Source organism: Simochromis diagramma, unplaced genomic scaffold (assembly GCF_900408965.1).
Source record: "Simochromis diagramma unplaced genomic scaffold, fSimDia1.1 OVJJ01000355.1, whole genome shotgun sequence".
In the NCBI taxonomy this organism is placed as follows: domain Eukaryota; kingdom Metazoa; phylum Chordata; class Actinopteri; order Cichliformes; family Cichlidae; genus Simochromis; species Simochromis diagramma.
In genome coordinates, this window is record NW_024387174.1 from 1,337,035 (window position 1) to 1,351,755 (window position 14,721).

General features: G+C 40.4%; 1 protein-coding gene across 1 annotated transcript in view; it reads right to left on the reverse strand.

Annotated features, from left to right (window-relative positions):
- Positions 1-14,721, reverse strand: part of myo10 (myosin X) — a 125,148-nt gene that overhangs the window by 55,521 nt on the left and 54,906 nt on the right. The gene's annotated exons all lie outside the window — the stretch shown is intronic.

Genomic DNA, 14,721 nt, shown 5'->3' on the forward strand with positions numbered 1-14,721 from the left:
CACGATAACAAGATTCAACGATTCTGCGATACTTCATACTCCGATGAAAATTTACTTATTCAAATACAGACATTTTTAATGCGTCAGTTCAATTAATAAGCCCATACTGTCCTTCTCTTCACTGTTCCCCAACCGTTTCATCTTCTGTGTTGCTAATTAGCAAAGTTCTGCTCATTTTATCTTCATTTGACTAACAAGCGCCACCATGAGGAGCCATGAAGTAGTGAACCTGGGTAATTATATTCGATACCAGCTATTGGTGCTGTAGAGGAAGCTCCCCCCCCCTCACTGCCATTTCAAAGTATGAACATTTGCACAGCATCCATTCTTCTCTAATGATAACTCTCTTGACCTGCATGTCGTTACTCGCCATCTACTGAGCAAAGATCGGAGCAAATCATCTCTGCTGCCCGTCACTGCTCAGGTGGAAGCACAGAGAGGCCAAAGGCTGCACTTAAATCCAATTTCTCAGACAGAAACACAGAGTCGTAAAACCCTTATTAGGTTCCCAGGAAGGGTGGACAGCAGCAAACATCAAGCAGCCAAACATGTGACCTTAGTGATGAACACTCTTTTACAGCTTCCACTCAGGCTGTCAAAAAGCCCAGCAGCACGGCATTCAGCACGTTTGACCTTTTGCTTTTATTTTCACTGCTGAGAAGCAGACTCAAGATTTTCCAAATTAGTTTCAGATTTCAAAGTTCAAAGCAAAACAAACCAAGCTGCTGAAATAGAAGCTCGTGAAGCCAGAAGAAAACTTGGCTGAAGCTTCAGTGCTGTGGTGGTGACTGATGGATAACTAGGCAGGCTTGGGAAGAAAAAAAAAAGGCAGCACATCAGCGTGCATCTGTGAGAAAACATCTGGATATTCCTATTGCTGGCCTCGGTTTGAAAAGTTGCAACGGTTACAGCAGAATTAACCGGATTCTCACAGTTACTCGAACTGGGCAGGAAAAGAGGTAATGCTGTCAGAAATGCTCGTCCTCAACCGTGAAGGTCTGAGCATTTGCAAAGGTTAGAGAAGCATTAAGCCGATTTTTCACATCCACTTCAGCATAAAAATAGTAACACTGTCAAAACCTGTATGTTCTAAAAGGTCTAGTAAACACAGAGAGAAGCTTTCCATCCCGCATAGAAGAAACTAAATCCTTAATTGGTCTTTCCACTAAAACAAAAATACTGGAACAGTAAAGGTCATTCACTTTGGAAATGCTACCATTGTTGGTTTACCCCAAACAAGCTTCTTTTGTGAGAAAACCCCTAAGAAACATGCGCAAATACTTTTAAAATGCCTACATTTACAACACAAGCACACACGTTTCCAGCCTGGTACTACTCATAGTCAGCTTTGACTGAGAGGTGCTAACTGTGGGTGCTAGCTGCTTCACCTCAGCTAATAAGAGTCACTGAAATGGACTGTTTGATCTCGTCTGTGGTGTTGATGTTACCTGTTTTAGTGGAATTACCTGACAAGTAATCTAGCCTGTGGCTTGTAACTGAGCACTCCACACTCTGATTCAGATATGACTGCTCGAGTTTCAAAAATCCCAGGCAGCAACAACCAAAATGGTTAACTTATCGCTTCCAAACGGGACTTCACAAACAAGTGTGTGACATCACAGTCGCTGCGTCCATCTTTTATATACAGTGCATGATCCTGACACATGTTAACTCATCGGGACGTGCCACTGTGTAATTTCAGCAGCAGCCATAAAAATATTGGTTTCACAATCAGTCAGCGATCATCAATCAGCACATGCTGATCTGATGCAAAATGTGGTTTTTAAACCAGGAAGAAAAAAAAACACAATCCAAACAATTTACGGCCACATAAACATCGAGCTAAACACAATCGCTACATGTAATGTGGCGATCTTTTATACCTCACCTCTCTTTATTTATTTCATTTTTATGTCTCTGAATTCCTGAAGGAAATTCCTTAAGTTAAGTTTGCAAAGTGCTCTATGAAATATACCAGCTTTACCCTTACTGTCTCTGTCTGCTGCTGTTCTGGAAACCAAAAGGGATTTCTAGAGCATTTTTTTAAATTTAAGACTTCTCAAATATGGCTTTAAACATCTATTAACAACAGTGAAGCTGATCCTTAACACCAGGTTAATCTGTGAATTACCGTTTTAATGGACTGACTGCTTATCTGGCCTACAAATGTAATGTGACTAGTCTGACTTACCGTGAACATTCATTCAAACAACAGAATCATCTGAGAAAACAAAAGTTTGGTCAATAATAAAAGTAACACATTTTCTAACAGGCACAAGAGTTGCAGGTAAATTACCTGCTGCGACTCAACAACCACTTTTGCCGAGAAAAGAGCCACACAGACAATCTGCAGTGAGGTGAAAGCAGTAGTTAGCAGCTCCCTCGCTGCTCATATTTCTTTGTGGCAGGTTTCACAGGGGAAATCCCCACTCATTTTCTACTTAAAAGGTACAGTAATAATAAACCTCACACTTTTCCCTCTAATCTCTGCAAACACTGACAAAGATAACATTTTTGATCACACTATCAAAATTAACGACAACATTTCTGCCGGCGCAACTTGGATGTAAAGTGAAAATCTCATTACAGCAGCGCACAGTGTTCCCATAACACACACACATTAGCTTCTGAGAGTCTGTTGCCTGGAGGAGGAAAAGAAATGCATTTAGGAGAAAGAGAGTGGGACATTTCGATCCACAGAGCATCTACGTCCTCTGCAGTTACACGCCTCGACTGTCTTCTATCCTGTTAATCTCGCCTGGTTCCCACTGACACACAACAGCATGTGAAAACAAACAGGACCGTCGGTTTTCTGTCAGTCACGGTCTTCATACCAGTCTGACATTTGCTCTGTTCCTTCATCTTGATTTATTAAAGCCTGTTTTCTTGCTGTATTTTTTTATTTCCTTTAATACAGTTAGTCAAACTCTTTATCAGATTAGAGAAGAGCACCAAGAGGACATAGAAGCACATACATATTACAAACAGAAGGCCCTTTTTCCTCAATAAAGGGGTCGATCAGGGGAAAAAAAAGCCTCAAAACACTATTGGCTCTGGACAAGCAGAAAAAAAACGTGTGTTTATAACCAGCCTGAGGTGAAACCGTGCGCAGAGCTCAGAAGTGGAGTGGAACTCAAATTACAACCATAATAGCCATAATTAGGTTAATAGGCATACCGATGTATAGAGCGTGGAAAGAATACCAACAATAACATCACACTGGAAATGCAGTTTCTGATGAGCAGTCTGTTGCAGTCGGACACTAAAGACTCTGAGCATCCAAGCTGAAAGGAAATATTTACAGAGGGTTTCTCAGGAATGAAGAAAACAGCTTCTCTCTTCCAGTTTTTTAATTTTCCAAAGACCAAGTCATGACCAACCATCAACCAACAGTTGATAACAAACACGAGAAAACACCAAACCGTTGGTTAGAGCTAAAAGATGCAGTTCAGTCATTAAATGTTTTAAAAAGCGTCAGCTAACATGCTTGCACCACAGGAAGTGAGCTGATGGTTGTAGGAGCAGTGCTGTAGATACAGTGGCATTAGGTTACGATCATACAGACTTCAGGAGTCTGTGAAAATCTTCGGCTTTTTCATTCATTTGAATGGGATCACCACTCCCAACAGATCTGAGAGAAGAGTTAAACCTGTGGGAGTGTCTTCTGGCACCAGGTTAGACGACCATGTACCAATAGTTAAAAAAAAAATCTGTTAAAATTCTGATTGTCCATAGTACTGCTTGAAAAAACACGTCAACTGAAATGAATACCTAACACTCCCTGAAGCTCACACATACATTGCAGCACTGAACTGTTCTAGACATTGCCAGACTGACGTGTATGTGAGGAAGACCATTTGATCTCTAATTCTACAAAGCCCCTGTAATGTCTGATTACACCCATGCAACACAAGCAAAGGCAACGGGCTTGTCGATTTACAGCAAGAAATTAAGCTGATCCAGGTGATTGATAGATGTATTTTTTGTCTGCTTATTTTATTGGTTTTTGTTTTTTGCCCTTTATCACCGTTCCTCTTCCCCGCTGTTTTTCTTTCCCTCTTTCCTTCTCCCCAGTCAAATCTGTCCCGTATTTAGCAAGTGAAAATGAAATAAAATAAACAATAAAAGGTGAATCAAATAGACCATTACGGCAAGGCTGGGATGGTCCATTTGGTAAAGTAAATCCGTCGGGCATCTTTCTTTGCCTTTAGACAACAATTCTGATGGCAAAAGAGCCAAACGGGACAGGCAACAAAAAGAAAAAAAAAAAAAAAAGAAATTAAGCTGACCATGTGGAAAAAAGTACAAATATGATTCTGCCAAGTTCCTTCCTGTTAAAAGGGAGTTTTTCCTTCCTGCTGTTGCCTAAGCAATCATCTGTTTGTTGGGGGTCTCTTTCAAACACTATCGGGCTTTTTTCCTTACAGTACACATTATCTTAAAAGAACTTTTGTTGTGATTTGATGCTACATGAATAACCTTGAACTAAAAAAGACCTTTCAAACTATCAAAACCATAAACCAATCTCTTTATACTTTTGGACCTATCACTCCTTCCTGGCTAGACATAAGATATAACCCAAACAACAGAGGCGAGATGTTCTTAAACACTGCTTCACAATAACTGGACAAGATAACAGAAGAACAAGGTGATGAAGAGGTCTGCTAGGAGTCCACACTCACTGTACTCCTCCTCTTCCTATACAAACATCTTTATCACCTGCACTGCTCATTAAGCTCCTCCTATTAATCTTTCTATTCAAAGAGCCTACTGACTCACTGACCTACATTTGGCCCGGATGCAAAAACATTTGAATGGCCGTTGAGATGACATTTACATGACAAATGGCAGGTCTGGGCTATCCTGCCTGTGCAAATCAGCACAGTACAGGGATGGTATGTCATAATAATATAGAGTGGATCATAAAGGTCTGAGTGTTATTACAATGTGGCAGCGCTCTGCTCAGGTGAAGGAATCTGTTTCTACACATAAAAGCAGAGAAGTCCTTCTTCCGCCTGCAGTGTAAACAGTTTACAGTTAATCTAATCTCTGGCTCTGAGGCCCACATGCATCGATCAGACCATCCTGTAAACCTCTTTACAGATGCTTATGTAGTGTCATGTATTGTTTGGGATTTTTATATTCACAGTATGTGGAGAAAGTAGACGGAGAAACACTCTGTGATTCGGACCTTTGCACCTTCTGACAGCTGGAACAGTCCAACACATCGTAAGTCTTACTTGTATACAATACGCTTTACAGTAAGGTGAACACGGCACCAGCTACAATGAGCTCAATATTTCCGTGTATCTTTTGTCAGTTTTTCCCTGCTGTCCACTCTGACACAGTTTAAAGGTGCACGGGGAAAATATTTTTTATATTTGTCAGCAGTTTTTATGATGATCTTATTTGCCCCAGAAAGGAAAATAAATAATCCTCTTATCTGTCCCATAACCTTTGTCCATAATATCAGTATTTACACACCTCCATAGGAAATTGTCATGTTTTAGAGAATCTTCTTAGGATCTTTTGATCCTAAGAAAGACATCCAGTCACCTTCAAGTCAAATACCATGTTACACAGAATATCATTTGTGGCTATAGATGCAAGTAAAAATTGCCAAACTTAAGAAAAAACTCAAGGACGTGCCTTAAACTTGCATCCTTTCTAAGCTCCTCACAACTTACAGGAGTCATGAGGAGTGATTCGCCTGAATATTTTCACGTCTCAATCTCTTGTTTCAAGTCTTATTAAGCACAGCCTGATTTTTTTTTCCCAAATTATGGTCACCATCTATGGCGATAGAGCACCGTATACCTCAGGGTAGTGCTGTCTTGTGATTCACATGGTGTGACCTTTAGCATATATGGCTACAGGTCGCTACCTTCTCAGTAAGATCTGTCCCTCGCTTGTAGTGTCTAGTTTCTAAAAGCCATGATAATAAAACCCCAGGCTTTAAAAACATGACTTTTCAAACTAAAACTTTATAATGGTCTTTTTTGCGTTTCTATTTGGTTCAGAAACCTTAATCTGTCGAGTAAAATGACATCTGATAGTCTGTAAAACCGACCAGTGGACAAAAAACCCCCACAAAAAACCTTCAACCCCTTTCTTAAAAAAAAAAAAAAAAAAAAAAAAAAAAAAAAAAACCCATGACAAGGAAAGTAATATTTAAGCACGAGTCTAAAGGGCAAAGTTCACATAAAACAGTTAGCGCTGCTTCAAGTTAGAGAAAAAATAAATAATAAAACAGCCTTAGGGAAAATTTGTGCCTGTCCTTAACTCGATGAATTACAAACATTTGGACCCAATTACATCCCCCTGTTGGTCCGTCGTGGTAACAGTCTCCCTGGCAGCACCCCAGCTGTGACTCTCATCAGAAGCCCGCCCTGCTGGCTGATGTGATTAACTGCGGCCCCTCATCCTGCATGTGTGGTGTCGAATACTTGCAGTCATCCCACTGAGGTGACCCGAGTAATGCGATAGCCACTTTTTACAGTGTTTGTTTGAAGTGCTTAACCTGTGGGACTCATAGCAGTGGAAGCAAAGTTTTTTAACACCGTGATGGCTCAAAAAGTTGAGTCTGTTCAGTCTGAAGAAGTCACCTGGATGAGTGACGAAACATTTCTCCGACTGAAAACGCGACGTCCAGATGAACACAATCAACTTTTTGGGATTTCCTTACCTGGATGGTCGAGCATGCATCATTTGTAAATGAAACATTTGTATTTGGGCAGCACTCATTATTAAATCTCCAAAAATCTATGTTTTATACTAATACTGGGTAAAAAGAAAAGTATAATGTAGTATTTAAGCATGTTCTGGCTCTTTCTCTGGTCAGGTTCATTTTCATTTCTGTCATCAGCCTCATTGGGGCAGCAGGAAAAAGTTTCCAGTTAAGCCTACAGTTCAAAAACTGCTCTGTACTCGACAAGATGCAGTCAAAGTGAAACATTTTCAATAAAGAAAGCCAAACGTTTTAATGAGTTGGCAGAGACCCAATAAAAGCTAAGAGCACAGTGAATATTGAAACAAGATAAATGTCAATGTCATCTGCGTCAGCTTATTCCACTGCCCACACATGGCAGCAGAAATGAGCTTTAAAGTGACACCCAAGAAAAATAAGATGAAAGCTCCACAGGTGTGTAAAGAAACGAGATCCATGCTCTGTCCAGGAATTCCTCTTCTGTTGCTCCTTTGGAGGTTTCTTCACTTTCTTGTACTGTGTGTGTGTGTGTGTGTGTGTGTGTGTGTGTGTGTGTGTGTGTGTGTGTGTGTGTGTGCGCGCGCGCTGTTTGGAATTTTGGCCTATATAAATAAAACTGACTTCTCTCAAATGTATTGCATTACAGTGGATTCCAATGAAACATTTTTCAGTTACACAAACAATAATACATCTTAATCTGCTCTTTATTCAGCGTGTACCAGAGAAATAATGGCTTCTTTAAAAAATATGATTAAATCAGCTGCTTCTGTTCTGAAACACTGCTTTCCCCAAATCCCAAAGAAAGCAGCAGCAGCAGCCTCAGTATAAAAGTTTATAAGATTAACATTTTCTTTTCTCTGCTCTTTTTGCAGACTCAGTGTAGAAATGATAGGCTAACACTAGCAAGCTACATTAGCTGTATGGGTCTCTGCACAGATCACATACCTGCTAATCAGTGCTAATTAATGGATTAACGAACCACTCGTTAAAACTAGAACATAGACTGCGTGGATGGGTTTTACCTCAAAGCAGGTGACATTCATTTGTAAGATAATGTAATTAAAAAGGCTACAAAAGGCACAGACATGTTGGAGACGCCCAGTTCTGTGACTAGCAGACAGTTCACACCTACAGCTGCATAGCTCGGCAGCACTGCCCCTAATTTTTCACCAAAAATCCAAAATGCTGATTTTAAAAAAGCATTACACAGATAATGTTCGGATGACTTTTACATAAACATTTTGCGTATTGATCGCAATGTTGGTTGATTTTTTACCACAAATCTTCGTGCATCATCCCATTCGTATTTGAATTGTAGATGAACAATTCTAAAAAAAACCTATAAACGTTCTACAACCAACAAATCTGTGCAGAGTCCCCGATAATCAAAATAGGATTACGGATAAAAGTATCACGTTACATTTTGACATTGTGTTCCTTCTATTCAAGAACTAAAAACAGCTGACAAATGCAGATATCTTCTCAAACTGACCTCCGCTTAATCTTTTCCCCCCTGACAGATAGCAGTAATAGACGCTGGAGCGCCTTTATGTTTATAGAAAGGCGTCAGTGGCTGATGATGGTGTAACTGTAGAGCAGAGAAAGGCATGCAGGGCGTCAGAACCTTCCAAAAAAAAAAAAAAAAAAAAAAAAAAAAAAAAAAAGATGGCTCTGAGACAGAGCCAGATAAATTCACAGAGAAGGAAATGAAGTCCAGATGGGGAAAAAACCCTGCAGGATCAGAAGAAAAAGCATCAGCAAACCTGCCTTACTGACGGCAGGAAATGTACGAGCGAGGGGAGCGAGGAGGGAATATTCTGCAGAATTACTGTGTCACAAGACACACATACCATTGCATTTGTTATACTTGGCATTTAAAGGCATCTTGATCCGCTGTTTAGGTTTAATGTTGCTGCTGATGCACATGCGTGAAAGAAAGGAGATGCCCATTTATTTTTGAAACGATGCGGTTTTTCCGAGTTCCCGGGAACACAAAACTGTCAACACCTTGTGAAACGTGCAGCTTTTGCTTCAGCTATAATGCTGAATAAAAAGTTTTCTTACAAATGAAAAAAAAATATCACTGTAGAAACGTGATGGTAGAGCCATAACCTTAACCTCACTTTAAGGAGCTTGCAAGTTCATTGCTGTGCTGACATGGATCTAATAAACCTGGGCTAGGATGCAAAGTTGGATGCATGTCTGCTGTATAATGATAATCAGAGCCAACACGGCTGTCATTGCGCCGCTTTTTGTCTCCACGCTACGTCCTCTTTGGCACGGTCATGGTAACAGCTGGAGGATACATCATACACAAAAGCTTCTGCTACCACAACTCAACTGGATTTTGGAATCCCAAGCATTTTACTTCCATCTATAAGCTCTGAGTCTGTTTTGTCTTCATGTTAACCAGCACATCTTTCATGCTGCATTCCTATTTGAATAGCAAGTCGCACTGTGAGACGCTTATCCTAAATTTCAGTTGCTGAGTTATTGCCTCTTCACATTCCCTCCTTCATGTTAGTCAACTTTTATGTGGCCTGTGTGACATTTTTGGAAGGAAAACAGTTTGAATTGTCAAGCATGCATTTTTTCTTCATTTGTGGTTGGGGTTGTCGCTAATGAAACTGAACATGTGTATAATGGCAAAGAACAACTTCTGCATGTCTCTAAAGCACAAACGCCATTAGATGCATTGAGAACAACAGTTGATTTAATTTTCTAGTTGAAAAAAATAAGACACCTCAACTTTCCTCTTTTTTTGCCTTTTTACAGCTTTATTTGAAAGGGTGCAGTGAGCTTAATCGGCGCCAGAAACCTTAACTTTAACCAGTGAAAGTTACCTTATTGGTTTGCTTCTGAAACTGTGTGTTTTTGGTGTACAGTCCCCATTTAGCATCATCTTTGTAGCTGTATGAATTATAAAAGATTTATTGTTACTAATAACAAGTTTCAAATGAGTTTCAGATAAGCTAAGCTAAATCCAGCCCACATTAACTGACATCTGCTGATTCAGCAGATTCTTCACATTCAATTAGCAAATATGATAAAAAAAAAAAAGTTGACTCCTTAAGCTGCTTTAGTTTGCTGCACAGCTGCAAGCTGCTATGTAGTCCAGCTTGTGGCCTGGTTGTTTCTGTACGGAGGTCCTGTGATTGCTCAAAGACACAAAGTCACACCACCGAGTTCTAACTCGACATGTAAGTGTTCATCAGTCTCATCAATGTTCATGAATCAATCGTGTCAGTGCACTGCTCATTAAACTTTCTAACTAGAAATTAAAGACTTTACCTAATTTTGCATAAATGGGCTATGTAAGTTTAAACCACACCGCAGGAATAGTGGTTAGACTCGAGATTGTTTGCCCAAAACCACATCTTAATGAAGCTAAAACGATAAGTCAGAGATATGAGCCTGAAAGAAAGATCTAATCAACCAAGCCAGGAGTAATCTGTACACCAGATTCCAGACAAATCTGTTTCTCGCTCTTCAAGATAACTCAACAAATAACAGATGGGTGGACGAACTTCAGCCACAAAGTAACTAGCAAACCAAAAAAAAATGACAAAAATGGAGCAAAAAACCACGTTCACTAATGTTGTTGTCTTTGCTAACATTTAAAAAAATAATAAATAAACCAAAATCAGGATTTAAAGGAAGTGAGATCAGCACATGTTATTCATAGAGATGTATGCATGTATAACGCTGGACGTTTCCTCACATTTGACAGTAATCACAACTCTTCAGCTTTGGCTGAAATCTCTAAAAATGTAAAAAGGACTAAACTGGGTTTGTATTTCAGAGTCTCCGAAGGAATTTGTGTGTGTGGCTTAATCCCAAACCCAGCAGATATGTACAGAGGGAAAACGAGTGAAACATAATCCAACCCAGCTAAACTATTGATCTGAAAGGAAAATTCCACATAAACAGTCATTTTCGATTCCTCCCTTCTCTGAGCTTGCATCATCCGGATTTTTTCAGATATTAAGACATGACCCCAAAGCGGGATTTCAAAACACCAAACCAGCCTTTCTACTGCTATAAAGCCACATTCCACCCATAGCTTCTTTGTTTGCAAGTACTTCAGATAATCAAATGAGACCATTAGAAGTTGGTCCATCTGTAATCTGGTTTTGAGCAGTCGATCTCATTGTCAGTACAGACTTTCTACACATTCTGGACCTCTTCCTCCCCCGTTTATCCTCACAGCTATGAGTCAAGAGCTTGTGAAAGCGGAGCAGCAGCTGCCTGTTGCAGTCTGTCAGCGGGCCGGCAGCAGACATGCAGACTTGTCAAAATAACCGAAGCGAGCGATGAGACGGATTTTGCTCTGTGCTGAATCTGCCTGAGCCGGCAGAGCCTCTGATCAAACCTATTACGAGGAAGAAGAGTGATTTAGTAGCTGTTTCTCAGGTATCCTCTCTGAACTATGAAGAAGCATTTTTGTGCCGCTCTACCTGATGATCCATCTGCTGTCATCTCGATTCTGATTGATTACAAAGGCCATTTACTCCCACCCCTGTGGTTACAGTTAATAGTTCTGTAGGCGGGGTTGGGGTTACGGTTAGGGCAGAAAACACTGCTTCTATTATAACCCCAAATGTTAAAGAACAAACATGCTGTAGCTTAGCCTCAGTGTCACCACTAAGACATCTGAGCTGAATGTTGCTTGAAACTCAGTTGCCTCTTTTATTAGATCCATTATATTTAGTTCTCTTAACTCTTCACATGCACTGCAAGGACTGTTTTTGTCTGCATGTCAAAATAAACTGTTTTTCAAAACCAAAAGAAGGGAGTCTAACAGACAAGCATATTTTAGATTTCTCAGATTCTCCTATGATCAAGGATTCCTCGGGTCTGCAGGAACGTTCTTCAATGCCCTTTCTGCAGATCGTCCCCTCCACAACAGACAGCGTCTCCAACCCTCTAACCAATTTTGCTAATGTGTGCATCTTACATTGAGCATCAGTGCAGACCCACAGTTCATCCACAGACTGAAATGGACCCTTTTAGCTCTTCTCCCTTTAAAGTCTCCCTCTCGTCTGATTGGTTGCCCCTCACAAACTTAGGATTTTAAACACCAAGTGGGTTGGTTTGAGATGATATAGCCCAACTTTGGGAAACCAGGATTTTAGAGCAGTCTGAAGTCTGAATTTTTGTACATACACTAAACCAAACTTTTGGCCCTGTTCAGGATAAGCACCATAACATCATAGTGTCTTTAAGATAGAAAATGAAGGAAAGCAAACTACAGCCACTTTAACTTTGGGCCGTTTGCTCAGGTTAAAGTGCTCTGATTCTTATAAAAGAAGATTTCTGGGGCAGGATAGTCTCATCTCCTTATACCCATTTCTATTTTTGTTTTTTAAAAAAAACATTTTGTTGTATAGTTTAAAAGTAGCTGCAGATCCAACGAGCCTTAGAGCCTGTGGCCAGAAGATGAAAAGTTGTGTATGAAAGTATTATGTAAGCTTTCATGTAAGAAGGTCCAAACTTTCCTCTTTATATCCATGTTCCCACGACCATGTGATCAGGCACAAAGAGCACATATACCAGCAATTGTTCAAATGCTTTCAGGACCTGATCTGTTATTTTCGGTCAAACTTCTCATTCCAACCAATCAACAATCAGAGTTTTCTGTGTGTAAACAGAAAAATAAACTGTATGGGGATCTGCTGCCATCACATGACATCGTCCTGTTTATGTTTATAGCACATGGGACACGAAAACATTCCTGGTTGGAATAAAGAGTTCCTGATTGGATGAACTCCCCTGCAGATTGTGTGTGTGTGTGTGTGTGTGTGTGTGTGTGTGTGTGTGTGTGTGTGTGTGTGTGTGTGTGTGTGTGTGTGTGTGTGTGTGTGTGTGTGTGTGTAGAGAGAAATGAGCAGGAGGTCGCAGAAAATTATTGATGGGATGAGGGACAGAGAAAAAAAGAACAGCATGTGATAGAAAAATGAATGTCAGTGTGTTTGAAAGAAGGACCGTGGGGTACAGACGAGTCAGAGATTTCTGAGTTAAAGAATGTATGTGTGCATGTGTGTGAGAAGCGGAGTCTTTTGGCCCAGATCCCTTGTTTAGAAATAGGGTAGTAGCTCTGGTGGTGTGTGTGTGTGTGTGTGTGTGTGTGTGTGTGTGTGTGTGTGTGTGTGTGTGTGTCTGCACGCGCTTGCAGTGGAATCTGCAGAGGAGACGAGTGAGGCCACCAGTCGACAGCACAGCTGGTTACAATCACAGCAACTAAACACACACACACACACACACACACACACACACACACTCACACACAGGTCTGGTAGCCTACAGACGAATCCCCTGTCTATGTAATGGTGCTGCTAGCAGCTCTGATGCAGTTTAGCTGAAACAAAAATATTTTTCTGTCAAACCAACCAGAAAAAGCTCAAAATAATCACTTCTGGATTTTTACACCATCAAAAATCAACATGTGGCCCCAAAAAGTATAAACTATAATTGAGATTTTGCTTGCTTTGTTCTGAGTGTGCACATATTGATAGATAGAAACATCTACCTCTACCCCATCATCGTCATCACCATACAACTTTCTTTGAGGCCAGAGATTTATTCATTGTGGCCATTTAATTATGTGATTGCAGCAGGTTTGTACTCGTGAAAAATCTATCAAAACCACAAATTCCCCCACTGTATTGTGTTCTTTCCATGTTCTCTGTGTCCACATCCAAGCTTGGCTTTTTAATGGATGTTTGACAAGGACATGTGTGATTTGTCCAGCTGGAATGCTTTCAGATTTATTGTGCTGTTTGGATTAACAACAAAACAGAGTTTTGTAATGTTCTTCAAGCTTCACCACCAAAGTTTAAGTTTTATCCAAAGCCCTTTACAGCGAGTAGAACAAGCCTTGAAATCTGCTTCATTATCCTGTAAATGTAATTCAAAATATGGAGCTTAAAAAGATATTTTGGCTACAGGGCCGCTGAGAAAATCCACCAAGGCTCTTTATTCATATGCTGAATTTATGCATCACCTTGTTCTGCTTGTGTTTTTCACTGCATGTCCTTTTCCTGGAATCTAAACTCTACATATGGCTCCTTTGCAATAAATAAATTTTATTATAACAACTGAAGAAAAAAAAAAGAGAGAAGAAGAAGCCCGAGGAAAACAAAGGAGACGAGGATGAGTAGTGGTGGTAGTAACAGACTCCTCTAAATCACTCTGAACCTTTTAAACTGGGGTTTGACCAGTTTCATATTTGATCCTTGATGCAGCAGAAACTGTTGTTGGCTCTCTGACTTCAGTATTGTGTTTATAGCTCTTCCCTTTGGTTAACCATGACCTTCTCCATTAAAACATTCCCTCCAATTTTCCCCTCTTTCCAGCTTCTGGCCCAAAGAAAAAAAAGGTCAGGCCAGAGATTGGGTGGCTGTGATGAATTGATTGGATAATTTCGACCATACGGGAGCATTCAGATGTGATTAAAGTAACAAGATGGCATTTGTCAAAGGTTAGCGCGACTGTTGCGTACAGCGAGCACAATGCCGCCTTTGTTGACAGCTTGTTTCGCTGGAGAAAGTGCTGGCTCAGGTTTGTTCTTTAAACCATAAGCACAAAATGGTTGAGAGCCATTTGTCCCACATATTCCTTTGCGTTTCACCGGAGCAGGAGGGTTTGAAAGGTTTCTTTACTTTAACTAGGATGGGCAGCAACAGAGCTGCTTGTTTGCTAGCTCACTGTGCGATGCAGGACAATGCATACACCTAAAACGTTGTAAGGACAATAACACAATGCAGATATCATGTGTTCAAGGAGGAGTAATCAACATTATGGTAACATCCTGTCATCAACACTCCTGGTTACAGCTACTACTGTTCACACCAGCACTAACTAGCACGATGAGACTTATTAACTTGGATTAACCAAGAAAATCACCTTCTCTTGGTCCCTTTAGCATCTCAACTGTTCTTTCTCACAACTCAGGAGATTAAGCCAGCCAACTCTAATTGTGTTCCCTCTCACTTGGCACTTTTCTGTTTTTGGCT